A 12,399-nucleotide genomic window follows, 5' to 3' on the forward strand; every position below is an offset into this window, starting at 1 on the left:
CTTAAATGACCTCCATTTCTCTATTACATCCTTCCCATAAAATAACTTGACCCAATCCACTCTCTCTAAATCCCTGCGCATCTCCTCAAAGTTAGCCTTTCTCCAATCAAAAATCTCAACTCTAGGTCCAGTCCTGTCCTTCTCCATAATTATATTGAAGCTAATGCTATTGTGATCACTGGACCCGAAGTGCTCCCCAACACATACATCTGTCAGCTGACCTATCGCATTCCCTAACAGGAGATCCAACACTGCCCCATCTCTAGTCGGTACTTCTATATATTGTTGCAAAAAACTATCCTGCACACATTTCACAAACTCTAAACCATCCAGCCCTTTTACAGAATGAGCTTCCCAATCTATGTGTGGAAAATTAAAATCTCCCACAATCACCACCTTGTGTTTACTACAAATATCTGCTATCTCCTTACACATTTACTCTTCCAACTCACGCTCCCCATTAGGTGGCCTATAATACACTCCTAACAGTGTTACTACACCTTTCCCATTCCTCAATTCCACCCAAATAGCCTCCCTAGAGGAGCTCTCTAACCTATCCTTCCAAAGCACCGCCATAAGATTTTCTCGGACAAGCAATGCAACACCTCCTCCTCTGGCCCCTCCTACTCTATCACACCTGAAGCAACTAAATCCAGGAATATTTAGTTGCCAATCACACCCTTCCTGCAACCATGTTTCACTAATAGCTACAACATCATAATTCCAGGTATCAATCCACGCTTTAAGCTCATCCACCTTTCTTACAATGCTCCTAGCATTAAAATAGATACATTTAAGATACTCTCCACCTCCTCCTCTCTTTTCATCCCTAACAATGCATTCAAATTTATTATCCTTTTCTTTCTTCTCCCCTACATCTTCGGGCTGAGCGCATCCCTTCTCCATCACCTGCCTTTCCTCCCTCACACACTGTCTACTTACTTGCTCTACTGGTGAACTAACCTCCTCTCCCATAGCTTCCTCAAATTGATTCCCGCCCCCCCATCTTACTAGTTTAAAGTCTGCCCTGTAGCCCTAGCAAACCTCCCCGCTAGGATATTGGTCCCCCCAGGATTCAAGTGTAACCCGTCCTTCTTGAACAGGTCACGCCTGCCCCAGAAGAGGTCCCAATGATCCAGAAACTTGAATCCCTGCCCCCTGCTCCAATCCCTCAGCCACGCATTCATCCTCCACCTAATTCCATTCCTACTCTCACTGTCGCGTGGCACAGGCAGTAATCCCGAGATTACTACCTTTGCGGTCCTTCTTCTTAACTGCCTTCCTAACTCCCTATACTCTCGTTTCAGGACCTCTTCCCCTTTCCTACCTATGTCATTGGTACCTACATGTACCACGACCTCTGGCTCCTCACCCTCCCACTTCAGGATATCTTGGACGCGATCAGAAACGTCCCGGACCCTGGCACCAGGGAGGCAAACTACCATCCGGGACTCCCGATCACGTCCACAGAACCGCCTGTCTGAACCCCTGACTATCGAGTCCCCTATTACTATGGTCCTCTTTCTTCTATCCCTACCCTTCTGAGCTACAGAGCCGTCCTCTGTGCCGGAGGCCCGGCCACTGTCACTTCCTCCAGGTAGGCTGTTCCCCCCAACAGTACTCAAACATGAGTACTTATTGTCAAGGGGTACAGCCACTGGGGTACTCTCTAGTACCTGCCTCTTCCCCTTCCTGACCGTGACCCACCTATCTGCCTCCCGTGGCCCCGGAGTGACCACCTGCCTGTAATTCCTCTCTATCACCTCCTCACTCTCCCTGACCAGGCGAAGGTCATCCAGCTGCAGCTCCAGTTCCCTAACTCGGTCCCTCAGGAGCCGCAGTTCGGCGCACCCGGCACAGATGTGGAAGTCCGGGAGGCTCGGAGACTCCAGGATCTCCCACATCCGACACCGAGAACAACAAGCTGCCCTCACACTCATACTTCCCGAATAACTGAAAATAACAAGAACTAAAAGATAAGCCTACTGTGCCCTCTTCCGCCTAAACCCTCTGAGCCCAAGCCCTACACTCTGCTCCCGGCTCACTCCGCTGCCTGCAAACGAAGCTGGCCGCTGCTTAAGGCTGCGTTCTTTTTTACATCTTCCCTCCTTCCCAGGCCTCCTTCACGCGCCTGCGCAGTCCCGCCTCTCAGAACTCCGATCTGAGAAGCAATTTGAAAATGGCCGCCGCCACACTTCCTCTCAAAGCCTCGCTGTCTCCTTCCAAAAGAGCTTCTTTATGGTTTTATATTGCTATATTTCTTCACTATTCTTGGTGCAGCTGTAATGAAACCCAGTTTCCCTCGGGATCAATAAAGTATGTCTGTCTGTCTGTTTAGGGTTTTCTGTGGTTTCATGGATAACTGCAGAGAGTAACACTTTCAGGTTTTATACTGTATTCATTCTCTGATATTAAATGGAACCATTGAACCATTAAAGTCCCTTTGCCCCTCTGATTTCTGCCTTTACTCACAGTTTAGAAAGTAGTCTATGCCTTTAATCCTTCTACCAAAGTGCATGGCCAAGTATGCTTCCAAGCATTGTATTCCATCTTCAAATTCATGCCCATTTTCCTAATCTGTCTAGGTACTTCTACAGACCCAGCCAATCATGTGAAAGCAACTCAATGCATAAAAGCCTGTAGACATGGTCAAGAGGTTGTTGTTGTTCAAACAACTGAAGTACCTGCATTAACCACTGAAACTCCATCATTAACCACTGAACCACCTGCCCACCTGCATTTACCACTGGAACACCTGCATTAACTACTGAAACACTTGCATTAACCACTGAACTACCTTCATTAATCAATGACCACCTGCATTAACCACTGAAACACTTGCATTAACCAAAGAAACACCTGGATTAACCACTGAATGACCTGCATTAAGAACTGAAGCATCTGCGTTAACCACTGAAACATACCTGGATTAACCACTGAAACACCTGCATCAACCATTGAAACACAGCAGCATTAACGACTGAAACACACCAGTATTAACCACTGAAACACTCCTGTACTAACAACTGAAACACCTGATTAACCACTGAAACACCTGCATTACTGCTGAAACATCTGCATTAACTACTAATCCACCTCTAACCCACCTTAAATACTGATATGCAAATGCATTAACCACTGAACTACCTGCATTACAAGATACAAGACAAAGGAGCCAAAGTAGGCCATTTGGCCCATCGAGTCTGCTCCACCACTCCACCATGAGCTAAACTATTCTCCCATCCAGTTCCAATTTCTGGCTTTTTTCCCATATCCCTTGATACCCTGGCTAATTAGATACCTATCAATCTCCTCCTTAAACACCCTCAATAATCGGGCCTCCACAGCTGTACGTGGCAACAAATTCCATAAATCCACGACCCTCTGGCTAAAAAAAAATTTCTCCTCATCTCTGTTTTAAACGGGTACCCTCTAATTCAAAGACTGGGGCCCCTTGTCCTGGACTCACCCACCAAAGGAAACAACCTTTCCACATCTACTCTGTCTAACCCTTGCAACATTCGAAATGTTTCTATGAGATCCCCTCTCATTCTTCTATACTCTAATGAATCCAGTCCAAGAGCCGACAAAAGCTCCTCAGATGTTAGCCCCTGCATTCCAGGAATTATCCTCGTAAATCTTCTCTGAACTTTCTCCAACATCAGTACATCCCTTCTAAGATAGGGGGCCCAAAACTGCACAGTATTCCAAATGAGGTCTCACCGACAGAGCGTCAGCAACACCTCCTTGCTCTTATACACTATTCCTCTTGAAATGAATGCCAACATAGCATTCGCTTTCCTTACTGCCGATCTAACCTGGTGGATAACCTTTAGGATATCCTGCATGAGGACCCCCAAGTTCCTTTGCACTTCCAATTTTGAATTTTCTCCCCATCTAAATAATAATCTGCCTGATTATTCCTTCTTGCAAAATATACAACCGTACATGTCTCAACATTGTATCTCATCTGCCATTTCTTTGCCCACTCTCCTAAACTGACCAAGTCTCTCTGCAACCTTTCTGTTTCTTCAACACTTCCTGCTCTTCCACCTATCTTGGTGTCAGCCGCAAACTTAGCCACAAAACCATTTAATCCATAATCTAAATCATCAATATACAGTGTAAAAAGAAGCGGCCCCAACACCAACCCCTGCGGAACACCACTAGTAACCGGCAACCAACCAGAATAGGATCCCTTTATTCCCACCCTTTGCTTTCTGCCTGTCAGCCAATGCTCACTGACCACCTGCATTAACCAGTGAAACACCCACATTAATCAGTGAAACACACCTGCATTAACTACTGAAACAACTGCCCAACTGCATTAAAAACTAAAACACCAGCAATAACTACTGAAACACCTGTATTAAAAAGTGAAACACCTGCATTGACAACTGAAACACCTGGATCAACTATAATTTACACGCATTAACTACTGATCTACACCACCTTTAATTACTGAATCACCTGCCCACTGGCATTAAAAACTGAAACACCTGCATTAATTACTGATCTACAACTGCATTAACCACTGACCACCTGCATTAACGACAGAAACAACTGCATTAACCAGTGAAACACCTACATTGACGACTGAAACATCTGCATTAACCACTGAAACACACCTGCACTAACCATTAAATCAGCTGCATTAACCACTGAAACTCCTGAATTAACCACCCAAATAACAGCATTAATAACTGATCCACACCTGCATTAACTATTGAAACACCTGCATTAACTGAAACACCTACATTACCCCCTGAACCACCTGCGTAAACCAGTGAAACCCCTGCATTAACCACAGAAACACATCTGCATTAACTACTGAAACACACCTGCATTAACCAGTGAAACTCCTGCATTAAGTACTGATAAACCTGCCCACCTGCATTAAAACTGAAACATCCCCATTAAATACTGATCTACACTTGCATTAACCACTGAAACAGCAACATTAGCCACTGACTTACACCAGCATTAAACACTGAATTACATCTGCAGTAACCACTGAAACAGACCTCCACTCATATATTAATAATCAGCTGTTTTCTCCCTTTCCTGCATTGTATGCATTCTTTTCTACTATGGATTTTTACTTCCATAGAACATTACAGCACAGAAACAGGCCTTTTGGCCCTTCTTGGCTGTGCCGAACCATTTTTCTGCCTAGTCCCACTGATCTGCACCTGGGCCATATCCCTCCATACACCTCTTATCCATATACCTGTCCAAGTTTTTCTTAAATGTCAAAAATGAGCCCGCATTCACCACTTCATCTGGCAGCTCATTCCACACTCCCACCACTCTCTGCATGAAGAAGCCCCCCTTAATGTTCCCTTTAAACTTTTCCCCCTTCACTCTTAACTCATGACCTCAGGTTTTTTTCTCCCCTGGCCTCAGTGGAAAAAGCCTGCTTGCATTCACTCTATCTATACCCATCATGATTTTATACACCTCTATCAAATCACCCCTCATTCTCAAATAAAGTCCAGGGAATAAAGTCCTAACCTATTCAACCTTTCCCTGTAACTCAGTTTCTCAAGTCCCGGCAACATCCTTGTAAACCTTCTCTGCACTCTTTCAACCTTATTAATATCCTTCCTGTAATTAGGTAACCAAAACTGCACACAATACTCCAAATTCGGTCTCACCAATATCTTACACAACCTCACCATTACATTCCAACTCTTATACTCAATACTTTGATTTATAAAGGCCAATGTACCAAAAGCTCTCTTTACGACCCCATCCACTTGTGGAGCCACTTTTAGGGAATTATGTATCTGTACTCCCAGATCCCTCTGTTCTATTGCACTCCTCAGTGTCCCACCATTTACCTTGTATGTTCTACCTTGGTTTGACCTTCCAAAGTGCAATACCTCACACTTGTCCGCATTAAACTCCATTTGCCATTTTTCAGCCCATTCCTCCAACTGGTCCAAATCCCTCTGCAAGCTTTGAAAACCTTCCTCACTGTCCACTACACCTCCAGTCTTTGTATCATCAGCGAATTTGCTGATCCAATTTGCCATATTATCATCCAGATCATTGATATAGATGTCAAATAACAATGGATCCAGCACTGATCCCTGTGGCACACCACTAGTCACAGGCCTCCACTCAGAGTACACTACCAATCTCTGGCTTCTTCCATTGAGCTAATGTCTAATCCAATTTACTACCTCTCCATGTATACCTAGCGACTGAATCTTCCAAACTAACCTCCCATGCGGGACCTTGTCAAAGGCCTTACTGAAGTCCATGTATACAACATCCACTGCCTTCCCTTCATCCACTTTCCGGCTAACTTACTCGAAAAACTCTAATAGATTGGTTAAACATGACCTACCATGCACAAAGCCAAGCTGACTTTTTCTAATAAGTCCCTGTCTATCCAAATACTTGTAGATCCTATCTCTTAGTATTCCTTCCAATAATTTACCTATTACCGATGTCAAACTTACCAGCTTATAATTTCACGGCTTACTTTTTGAGTCTTTTTTAAACAACGGAACTACATGAGCTATCCTCCAATCCTTCGGCACCTGACCCGTGGATATAGACATTTTAAATATTTCTGCCAGGGCCCCTGCAATTTCAACATTAGTCTCCTTCAAGGTCCGAGGGAATACCCTGTCAGGTCCTGGGGATTTATCTACTCTGATTTGCCTCAAGACAGCAAGCACCTCCTCCTCTTTAATCTGTATAAGTTCCACCATGACCTCCCTACTTGTTTGCCTTGTTTCCATAGACTCCATTCCAGTTTCCTTAGTAAATACAGATGCAAAAAAACCCATTTAATATCTCTCCCATTTCTTTTGGTTCCATACCATAGCCAACCACTCTGATCTTCAAGAGGACCAATTTTATCCCTTACTATCCTTTTGCTCTTAACATACCTGTAGAAGCTCTTAGGATTATCCTTCACCCTGACTGCCAAAGCAACCTCGTGTCTTCTTTTAGCCCTCCTGATTTCTTTCTTAAGTATTTTCTTACTCTTTTTATACTCCTCAAGCATCTTATTTCCTCCCTGTTGCCTATACATGTTATACATCTCTCTTCTTCTTTATATTTTTATCTTCTTCTTCCAATATCCCTCTAGAACCAAAGTTCCTTATTCTTATTCATTTTGCCTTTAACCCTGACAGACTCTGCACTCTCAAAATGTCTCCTTTGAAGGCCTTCCACTTACCAATCACATCCTTGCCAGAGAACAACCTGTCCCAATCTACGCTTTTTAGATCCTTTCTCATTTCTTCAAATTTGGCCTTTTTACAGTTTAGAACTTCAACCCGAGGACCAGATTTATCTTTATCCATGATCAAGTTGAAACTAATGACGTTATGATCACTGGAACCAAAGTGTTCCCCTACACACACTTCCGTCACCTGCCCTAACTCATTTTCTGATAGGAGATCTAATATTGCATCCTCCCTAGTTGGTACATCTATATATTGATTTAGAAAACTTATCTGAACACATTTTACGAACTCTAACCCATCTAGACCTTTAACTGTATGGGAATCCCAACCACTGTGTGGAAAATTAAAATCCCCTACAATCACAACTTTCTGTCTCCTGCAGCTGTCTGTTATCTTTCTGCAGATTTGCTCCTCCAATTCTCACTGACTATTGGGTTGTCTATAATACAACCCCATTAATGTGGTCATATCTTTCCTGCTTCTCAGCTCCACCCATATGGCCTCAGTAGACAAGCCCTCTAACCTGTCCTGCCGAAGCACTGCTGTAATGTTAATGTTAAAATTGTACAAGGCATCGGTAAGGCCGAATTTGGAGTATTGTGTACAGTTCTGGTCACTGAATTATAGGAAAGTTGCCAACAAAATAGAGAGTACAGGGAAGATTTACTAGAATGTTACCTGGGTTTCAGCACCTATGTTACAGGGAAAGATTGAACAAGTTAGGTCTTTATTCTTTGGAGCGTAGAAGGTTGAGGGGGGGACGATAGAGGTATTTAAAATTATGAGAGGGATAGATAGGGTTGACGTGGATAGGCTTTTTCCGCTGAGAGTAAGGGAGATTCAAACAAGAGGACATGAGTTGAGACTTAGGGGGCAAAAGTTTAAGGGTAACATGAGGGGGAATTTCTTTACTCAGAGAGCGGTAGCTGTGTGGAATGAGCTTCCAGTAGAAGTGGTAGAGGCAGGTCATTTAAAGCAAAATTGGATAGGTATATGGACAGGAAAGGAATGGAGGGTTATGGGCTGAGTGCGGCTCAGTGGGACTAGGTGAGAGTAAGCGTTCGGCACTGACTAGAAGGGCCGAGATGGCCTGTTTCTGTGCTGTAATTGTTATATGGTTAAAATATTTTCCCTGACTAGCAAAGCCACCCACCCTTTCTTCCTTTCCCCTTTGATGTTTAATTTGTGTACAGACAAGTAGGTTCACACTAAGATCAGGCTGAAGTTGTTGTGATATTTATCCGAGTGAACAGATAAAGCAGTTGAAACAGGCTGGGACTGCAACACATCATTATCTCACAAAGCTTGGTTCCCAGTGGCTCCCATGCCGTGAAAATGACCGGGTCGGTGTTACTTACATCTCAGCAGAGGATACACAAACCATTCTGTTTTATACACTCTGTATTGCCTAAATTCCAAAATTACTAGAAGAAAGCACTTGCACGTGGAAAGTGCCTTAAGGTAGTAACAGTCAATGGTATCATTGAGATGACAGCCAATTTTCACTTAGTGTAATCGCACAATTAGCATTGAAATAAATTGACCTATTATCTGTTTTAGTGATGTAGTTGTATGACCAATTCTGGCTACATTACTCATGATTCTTTGTGGCATTTCAGATAGCATTTCAAGTGGTTAGTTGGTGCTGAATTACATTTGGGCTCCCTACAGAGAAGAATGTGATGCTACACAGAGAGTTATAGAGTTAAATATATGGAAGCATGTCCTTCAGTCCATCTAGTCTGTACTAACCCTAAATTATTCAAATTAAATATTTCCTGTTCATAATCCTGTTGAAATATCTCCACTTTCACTGCTTCCTCTGCAGTTTTGTTTTCATATACCAGCCATCTTCTGTGTGAAACACTTGCAACTCAGATTCACTTTAAATCTTTCCCCTCTCATCTTAAACCTATGCTCTCTAATTTTAGATTCTCCAACCTTGGGGGAAAAAGTCTGTGACCACCATCTTCCCCTCATGATTTTATAAACCTCTATATGTTTTACCTTCCAGCTTCTTTCCTTCTACAGAAAGCAGTCCATATAATTCAAACCATGGCAACATGCTTGTGAATCTTTATTCTTTATCTTAATTGCTTGTGAATCTTTATTCTTTATCTTAATTGCATGTGAAGTTGGCCCTGCACCAGGCCCAAGGATTCAACCTTATAGTATAAGTAATTACTTGATTTAAACAAGCTTACAGCAATGGGCTACATACAATTCTCTTGTCTTATGTTTCTCAGTTGTGGTGGACCAAATCCTGGAGGAATCCCTGGAATTCACCAATCACAGGTACATGCAACTTCCATTTACTATAAGTTCAACGCAGCCTGCGAGAGGGGTACTAACACTGCTCTGTTCCTGGAGTCCATATGGAGTTTCGCTCTGGGGTTAAGACCTGGCTTAGTAATTCCATTCTTGGTAGAGTTACAATAATAAACCAGTTCCAATTTTGATGAAATTGTTGGAATCAGGATTTTCTTAGAACATACTATCAGAGAATTGGGAATGACTTGCTCAATCACGGCTTTACCAGGTCTTGATTACAGCAGTCAACTTTGTCTTTTCTCCGAGTTCTTTATGAATTAAAATAATAGTAAGCACATCTATTTCTACATAAGAAGTGAAATAAGAGCCTCTACAGTAGCGTAGCGGTTAATGCAACTTTATTACAGCTCAGGGCCTTCCAGAGTTTAGAGTTCAATACTGGTGCCATCTGTAAGGAGTTTGTGCATTCTCCCTGTGGGTTTCCTTACTGGGGCTATAGGATGTGGTGGTGATGTCTATACTTTGATGGAAGTGTTCTGTTAGCTGATATCTGTGAGGGGAAGAAATGTAAAAGTACTTGGAAATTGGAAGTTTTGTTATGCTGAGCAATTTTTTTAAAAAAAAAGCTGATTCTGATATATATACACACACACACACACACACACACACACACACACACACACACAGATTCACAGGTTTTATTATTAAGTATTACAATGTACTGCTGTCACAAAACAATAAATTTCATGACATATATGCCAGTGATACGAAACCAGATTCTGAAGATCCAATTGAATTGAGACAAATGTGACACTCACACGTCAAGAAGTGGATACACCAATGTCACAAGCTCTTTTGAAAAGATCAAAGTGACTTAGAAAATCTGAGGAAAGGTTAAATAATACAGTCACATAGTAACTCTTCCTTTCAAAAAAGGTGAAAGCAGTATAGTGTATATAAATAAAGGAAGAACACACGTGAAGAGAATAGATAGAGAACTGAATAAATTGGTGGCACATACGGTATTCCAGCACATCGCTGTGTAACTAGATCATTCAGGCTGAGCCTGCCTAACAAATGGGTTCTATTTTCAGACATCCATAACTCAATTTGTCCATAACTTGGGAAAGATACAAAAAGATACAACAGCTCCTGCTGTCAATATCGCTTAACATCTACCTTGGACCCAACTTATCAATGCAGCTACAAACAAGGCGCACAAAAGTTTTATTTCATAAGGAGTTTGAGGAGACATTTGATAGCTTTTTACTATGTCCCCAGAGACAGACAAATTTCTACAGATGACCGTGGACAGTATTCAAACTGGCCGCATCATTGTCTGGTATGGTGGGGGGGGGGGGGGGGTGCGCTACTATACAGGATCAAAATAAACTGCAGTAAAATTTGTGAACTTAGTGAGTTCCATCATCGGCACTAGCCTCCAGGGCATCTTCAAGGAGCAATGGCTCAAAAAAGCAGCATCCATCATTAAGGACCCACATCACCCAGGATGTGCCTTGTTCTCACTGCAACCATCAGGGAGGTATACACTCAACGATTCAGGAACAGCTTCTTCCTCTCTGCAATCCGATTTATGAAGGGACATTGAACCCATGAACACTACCTCACTACCCTTTTATTTTTATTTTTGCACTACTTATTTAACTATTTTATTTATATACGCATATGTACTTCCTGTAATTTACATTTTTCCATTATGATGCATTGCATTGCTGCTACAAAGACAACAAATTTCACAACATATGTCAGTGATATCAAACCTGATTCTGATTCAGATTCTTTAGTGGAGAGAGAATGGGAACTAGTTCTGCAGTTGGTAAGAATAAACATTGATACCTATGTGTGGCTTTTGAAATTACTAATTTTATGGGAGCCTAATAGAATTTACAGTGTTCCTTCATTGGGAGTACATAACTTTGAGACACAAAAGTGTACAGAAACACATAAACATACACATACGTTGTGTGTGCATATACACCTACACACACACAGAAGGCAGCTGTACCATGAGCAGATGTTCTCTGTGACCACCAAACCATAGAACACTACAGCACAGTACAGGCCCTTCAGCCCTCCATGTTGTGCCGACCCATATAATCCTTAAAAAAAAGTACTAAACCCACATTACCCCATAACCCTCTATTTTTCTTTCATCCATGTGCCTGTCCAAGAGGCTCTTAAATACCCCTAATGTTTTAGCCTCCACCACCATCCCTGGCAAGTCATTCCAGGCACTCACAACCCTCTGTGTAAAAAACTTACCCCTGATGTCTCCCCTAAACTTCCCTCCCTTAGTTTTGTACATATGCCCTCTGGTGTTTGCTATTGGTGCCCTGGGAAACAGGTACTGACCATCCACCCTATCTATGCCTCTCATAATCTTGTAGACCTCTATCGTCCCCTCTCATTCTTCTACGCTCCAAAGAGAAAGGTCCCAGCCCTGCTAAACTTGCTTCATATGACTTGTTCTCCAAACCAGGCAACATCCTGGTAAATCTCCTCTGCACCCTCTCCATAGCTTCCACATCCTTCCTATAATGAGGTGACCAGAATTCAACACAATACTCTAAGTGAGGTCTCACCAGAGATTTGTAGAGTTGCAACATGACCTCTCTACTCTTGAACTCAATCCCCCGTTAATGAAGCCTAGCATCCCACAGGCCTTCTTAACTACCCTATCAACCTGCGCAGCGACCTTGAGGGATGTATGGATTTGAACCCCTAGGTCCATTTGTTCATCCACACTCTTAAGTAAATGACCATTAATCCTGTACTCAGTCTTCTAGTTTGTCCTTCCAAAATGCATCACCTCACACTTGTCCAGATTGAACTCCATCTGCCATTTTTCTGCCCAACTCTGCAGCCTGTCTATATCCTCTTGTAACCTTCGACAACCTGC

This window comes from Hemitrygon akajei, chromosome 22 (assembly GCF_048418815.1).
Source record: "Hemitrygon akajei chromosome 22, sHemAka1.3, whole genome shotgun sequence".
Lineage (NCBI taxonomy): Eukaryota > Metazoa > Chordata > Chondrichthyes > Myliobatiformes > Dasyatidae > Hemitrygon > Hemitrygon akajei.